Genomic DNA, 6,954 nt, shown 5'->3' with positions numbered 1-6,954 from the left:
TTTTTGAGCTTATTATTCACCCTGTGTTAACTACACATAGGATTGTTTTCCTTGAGAGAGGAGACTAGAAAATTTCAGGGCAATCCTGCTCCCATCTTCATGAGGCTACTCCTTGAAAAGTACCACTTTCCCTGTATACAGTTTACCGTTGAACGGTGTGTGGGTTAGGGATGCTGACCCTCAAGCAACTGAAACTTTCGCAAGTGAAGCCTCAAGCATCCTTCACTAGGTACATAGTTCTTTCAGTACGTTAGCTGAAATTAATCGCATCAATCCAGCTCACACTTCACATGTGCCCTCTTTGTACAGAATCTAAGAGTTAATAGATCCATAAGTCTATCACAGTCCCAGACCCACACCCACAGACATCAGCAAATCTCTAATATCCAACAAATGGTAAAAATAAAGATTCATGTTATTATCACCACCCAAGGATCCCAGGGACACAAGTACTAGTTTCTAAGTGGAAGCAAGTCTATCAGAAACTGAAAATCTTCTCAGTTTCATTCTCAGCAGCATCCTGGTTGGTTTTTGCCTATTGTCCAAAATCTTCAACTGTAACTTGAAATTTGATGGGGAAACATCTCCCATGAAGATGTTAACTATGGCATTATATTTATCTTGGGGAAACAATCCCTGATCCACTGCCTCCTTTTTTTTAGAATGGCATGTAAGAAAAGTTAGACTCAGTTAGGAAACTGGGTGCTACTGTGATCTACCAGATGATTATCTGAGGTTCCTTCTTCCTCATTTTGCTTATTCAAAAATCATTTCCAGTTTTTCTTTTGAACCCTGTGTGCCTAACCTTCCTGAATTGAAGAGTCAACTGTTTAGTGACACAATCTCCACACTGTCTTTGGAGGAGGTTGCCGCCCTTCATTTGTAGCACATTTCATAATGTCATTCTCTACCTCACACTCCCTTCTAGTTGCTGTGTGTCTGAGTGCCATCTGCTGCCATCACCACTTCCTCTGGAAATCCTGACTCTTTCGTGCTGCATGCTTTCCCAGAACAGCTTCCTTGCAGCCCAGGCCAACACACGAAGTGTTTGTGTCTCTGAGGTGCCAAACACACCCCTGCATTTTTTTTTCTGAGTTTTTTCCCTCTTAAATTTCGACATTTGATATTTTTGCAGAAACTTCATCTTATATTTGTTCTTAATGCATGAATATTATTAGATTACTTTTTGGAGTGTTTCTGATAGCCAAAAAACTTTGGAAACCTTAGCTTATGACTTTTCTAATTTTTTTTTTTGGTCTTTAGCATAGGTGATACATTCTGACAAGCCTTTGATATTGAAATCTTATTTTGCTGGCTTAGAACCTCCATGAAAATTTGCAACTTGTCAAGACTTGAATTTCTCCATTACTGTGTTCTCTCAGCTCTGCCCCCTGAGATACTTGCAGATACACAGTTTAAAGCTACAAGCTAGGAACAAGAAATTGATGTTGGTTGGGGAGAAGTTCTGAATGTCAGATTAAATTTGTAGCAGGAATTTATTGGCATTAACCCTTGCCACGCACTTGTTATAGGAGAGATGCAAATAAGAAAGGGTCAAGAGTGACATTTATTGTAGGAATAATATTTTAGGAACAATATTGTCTTGCTGTTTTGGCATATTTATATAAATGGAGGAAGGATAGAAGTTAAATTAAGAGAAATAGAGACTTGTATAGTGATTTAAATACCACCCAAGTTATTTTAGCATCATGTTGAAAACTGATGCTTCTGTTTATTCAACAACTTCTTGACTTGTCTAAATATCTATTCTATTTTGGGGAAATGTTTACTGCTAAGATAATAGGCCGTGGGTAATCTACTGAGGATGAGATCGTTTTTTAGTGCATTCTTTAAGGAGTGGACTTGGTCATCTTTATTTGTCCTTCTCTTTTAGTGGAATACATGTTATCATTTGCTTAAAATTCTCACTCTGGTAACGATATATAAAAGCTGCTTCTGCCTTGGTATACTTAGGTATACTGATATGTATTTTAACAAAATAAAAAGGAGAACAGTTTTTGTTGTAGAACTCAAGAGGAGAGAAGATGTTTGCTTGTAGCTCTCAGAGAACAAACACATCTTGTAGCTTTGGTTCTTGGTGTGGCGTGGGGAGGATAAAGGAGAGAAGGACCAATGCTTTCTCAGGTAGGCTGGTTTTGGTTGGAAGTATCTGAGTATCAATCTGACTAAACAGTAAAGGATTTTATTGGCTCACATAACTATAAATCCAGAAGTAGGATTTAAGCACAGTTTAATTAGGATTCTAACAATATTTCTCTGTTTTTCTCTCAGCTTTGCATGGTCAACATCATATTTGTCTGCAGGCTTTCATGCCTCATCCTCTCAAGATGGCTGCCAATTGCCAGTGGAGCCATGTGCTTCAAATTCACATTCTGTAGGAGGAAGAGAGAACAGTTTTCCATTACTGCCTTTAAGAGTAAAGAGAGTTATTTTCCAGAAGTGTCCATCAACCTCCACATATCCAAATGATTAGAATCAGACCATTCTGAACCAGTCACCTGCAAGAGAAATGGGATTATCCTTAGCTGGAGTAAACCCATCTCTCTCTCTCTCTCTTTTTTAAAAAATAAATTTATTTATTTATTTTTGGCTGTGTTGGGTCTTCGTTACTACTTGCAGGCTTTCTCTAGTTGGGGCGAGTGGGAGCTACACTTCGTTGCAGTGCGCGGGCTTCTCATTGCACTGGCTTCTCTTGTTGCGGAGCACGGGCTCTAGGCACGTGGGCTTCAGTAGTTGTGGCACACAGGCTTAGTTGTTCCTCGGCATGTGGGATCTTCCTGCACCAGGGTTTGAACCAGTGTCCCCTGCATTGACAGGCAGATTCTTAACCACTGCACCATCAGTGAAGCCCCTTGACCCATCTCTTGAATTAACAACAATTCCCCAAGTGAATGACTGCTACTCAGTGGGGAATTGAGAAATGGATGTTAGGGAGTCAATCGTAATACTTATTAAAAATGTGAATTATGTCACAGAAATCTAAAAGGACTAATTTTTAACCCAGGAAGAATCATCATTGAAAAAAGAAACTTCTTCCTTATGTCAATAGAAGAGAAGTACTGGCTCAGAGTCAATGTACTCCTGTTAGTAATTTCAGTTTTCTGGTCTCCAGGGGAATGGTATTCCATCTTAGATTATATCCACGATGCTTAACATTTTGACTACTATACCCAAAGTTTCTGAAAGCTTTGTCAGCTGATTTAGTTGCACATTCTAGGTATTAATGATGTATTTTCCCTTTTCATTTAATTATTTAATTATTTTGGCTGCACTGTGCAGCACGTGGGATCTCAGTTCCCCAACAAGGCATCGAACCTGCACCCCCTGCAGTGGAAGAGCAGAATCTTAACCACTGGACCGCCAGGGAAGTCCCGTATTTTCCCTTTTTAAAGTAATGAAATGCATGTATAACTTTCAATCAGCATAAGATAAATTGTGCTTTCATAATAAATATTATTCTTGCCAAACGATGCATTTTTTTTTGCCTAAGCTACTTCATTACAACTAAATATACATTTTCTTTTTTTTGAATTTTATTTTATTTATTTTTTATACAGCAAGTTCTTATTAGTTATCTATTTTATACATATTAGTGTGTAAATATATATTTTCTGAGTCTTATTATATAGAAAATAACTAAATCCCTTAGATCCCCTAATGAAGTCTAAAAATGTCTCTTTTCTAACACATTCTATTTTGTATTATAGTTTCTTTTTCTTTTCCCTAATTTTAAGTACATGATCTGATAAATGGTTTAGTTTAAATGTAAGGACAGTTAAATCGCTACCATTCTAGGATTTAGTTGAGTAGAGACTTTTCTAGCTTTATCTAACAAAACAAGGAGAAATTGAATTCTTTCAGGAAAATAGGAAAAGAAACAACACAATTTATAAACTAATTATACCAGAACACACACACACACATACCACTGCACATCCAAAATTTTGTTAATGGGTCTTCCACTGACCTTGTCCTCAGTTATGTTTTGAGACTCTCTTATACAAAAACGTCTTTTTTTTTAAACAATGTTTTTAAAAAAGAATTAAGTGGGGAGAAAAATAGCCTATGAAAACTAATTCTAAATGAGATATGAACTAAGACTTTTGATTAGGGTTTGCTAGAAGCTGCCATACCTCCTCCAACATCAGGCAATGGGAGAGTACCAAAGCCTTGTAGCTGGGCTCTGGAGATTAGAGGAATGACCACCAATGAATATATGATTTATAATTTAAGCAAATTTTAAATATTTTCTTTTTATTATTGAGGCAATTATCAGTATAGATAATTTAAATGCCCTTTTATCATAAGCAAAGGATATTTTACAGAAGGTTCCAACTCATTTTATTTATATATATTTAGATAGTAAAATATTTAAAATGCTGTAGATGCTGATCAAACTCATTATCTCATTTTGTTTTGTCCCAACTACTCTAATACATAAAAATGTGGGTTTGTGTTTGATCTACACATGGCAAGGGTGAAAGACGGGGAATGGTGGAGAAACAGCTATAGGGAAGTAATTCTATTAAATTTTGCTTTAATGAACCAGGCAATATTTCAAAAAATCCTGATAGTAAATATCTTTACCACTGTAAATTTATGTCTCTATTTTTCTTAGTGACATTTTAAGTGTCTAACATCTGTACACTGAGTTTTATTACAAAGAGTAACGTTTAGACAAATTAAACCTAACTAAAATCGACATTTATATGGCTATATCCAGTCTCAAAAATAGCAAACAAGTTGGAAGTACTAATGAGATGATATTCGAGATCTTATTACATCACTATTCATACATGTGGATGTAGAGGAAGTGGCTGGGTCCTTTTGATGGTCAAATGTTAGATGTGTTTATACTCAGCTAGATAGTGATTTTCCAACTGGCTACGGATTATAAAAAAACAGCATATAATTATCTAAAGGGGTTCAGCGTTTAGTGAAGGCAAGGAGAAGCTAGTCTTGAATGAGAATGAGGGAAACATATGTGTTTTGTTTTTAGTAAAGTCATATATTTTTAAAAATATTTTATTTATTTATTTATTCTTGGCTGTGTTGGGTCTTCGTTGCTATGTGCAGACTTTCTCTAGTTGCGGCGAGCAGGGCCTATGCTTCGTTGCGGTGCATGGGCTTCTCATTGTGGTGGCTTCTCTTGTTGCAGAGCACGGGCTCTAGGCGCGTGGGCTTCAGTAGTTGTGGCACGTGGGCTCAGTAGTTGCTCCACGGCATGTGGGATCTTCCCAGACTAGGGCTTGAACCTGTGTCCCCTGCATTGGCAGGCAGATTCTTCACGGCACCGTCAGGGAAGTCCTAGTAAAGTCATGTTAATTAATATTTAGTATGACTATGAATTAACCTCTTACCAAACAGGGCTCGTGGACTAGCAGGGTGCTTGTTGTTCTGGACAGAGACGGGGATTTACAAAGTTTTTGCTGAAAGTGGAGCTAGAGTGGACCCTGAGACTCTGAAGATCTGATTAATATAGTATTTAGGAGGGAATCTGGAGTTGAAAGTCAAGCAATTATTCCAGCTAAAGGATCAATCTGGAGAAACTGGGCACAGACAGAGAAACTGGACGTGAGGCAAATGGAGTGACTCAAAGGCATGTAGACCAAACAAGGGGTTCCTGGCAATATTCCATGAGACTTAAGTGCTGGTGTTTTATAACCTGTGACTCCTCTATAGGTGATGAGGAAGCCAGTTGTTAAGGTGCTGTGATGGCTCATTATAAACCAGAGGATGTGAAATATCATGTTTTGTTTGATGGATATAATACCTACCCACAGAGTGACTTAAAAGAAATTTGCATTGGTTTCCAACATTTAAAGATAAATTGTATTAGTTGCCAGCATTTAAAGATAAAAGCACTAAAGATATTTTACCTCTCAATTTACAGCTTTTCTGAAAACACCAGAAGATCTGTTATCACTGACCTTGCTGTCATACTTGGTACTGATAGTTTTAGGCTGTCACACTCTGGCCTCTTGCAATGGGCATGCACTCTCTTGTCTGCCACAGTCCCCACCAATCCCCACCATCCCTGACTCCATGGACAGGAGACAGCTGCCTTTTACCATCATACACATTTTGTTGTTTTGCTTGTGATAGAATTAAGGCAAAACTGAGATATTTCTTAAATCCATTTTTTAAAAAAAAGACTTTTATTATGAAACATTTCAAACATATAGAAAAGTAGATAGAATAGTTAAATAATTCCCCATGACCCTATTTCATGGTTTAACTGTCATTACTCAAGTGTAATCTTGTTTCATCTATACCCACACCCACTTCCTTCCATTATATTATTTAAAAGAAAATCCCTGACATCCTATCATTTTATCTGTAAATATTTTAGCATGTAGCAATAAAAGATGGGGACCCTTTTATAAATCATATAGCTATAATAACACAATCACACCTAAGCATTAGCAATAAGTATTTAATATCATCCAATACCAAATTTCCAATTGTCTCATAAATACAGTTTAAATCTGGATTAAAATAAGGTCTACACAAGGTAATTGATTGATATATCTTTTAAATCTCTTCTCATTTATAGCATCTCTTAGTCTCTTCGTCTCTGTTTCTGTCTCTCCCTCTCCTTCTCTTCTTTTCTCTCTCTCCCTTCACTCTTTTCTCTCTCTCCCACCACTCTCCACCACTCTTCACTCCCACCCTACTCATCTCTTTCTTCTGGCTATTTATTTGTTTAAAAAAACCTGGTTGATTGTTTTGTAGAATTTCTCACAGTCCAAAATTTGCTGATTGCCTGTCCAGGGTAAAATCTAGCATGCCTCTGTATCATCTGTATTTCCTTTAAATTGGCTTGAAGTTTTTGGAAATAGTATTTCATAGGTGGTGGTATATTCTGTCTATCAGGAGGCACATAATGTTAGGGTCTCTGTCTTTCTCTCACTAGCAGTTGTTAGTGCTCAA

The sequence above is a fragment of the Lagenorhynchus albirostris genome, chromosome 12, assembly GCF_949774975.1.
Source record: "Lagenorhynchus albirostris chromosome 12, mLagAlb1.1, whole genome shotgun sequence".
Lineage (NCBI taxonomy): Eukaryota > Metazoa > Chordata > Mammalia > Artiodactyla > Delphinidae > Lagenorhynchus > Lagenorhynchus albirostris.
This window is presented reverse-complemented; position numbering follows the sequence as displayed.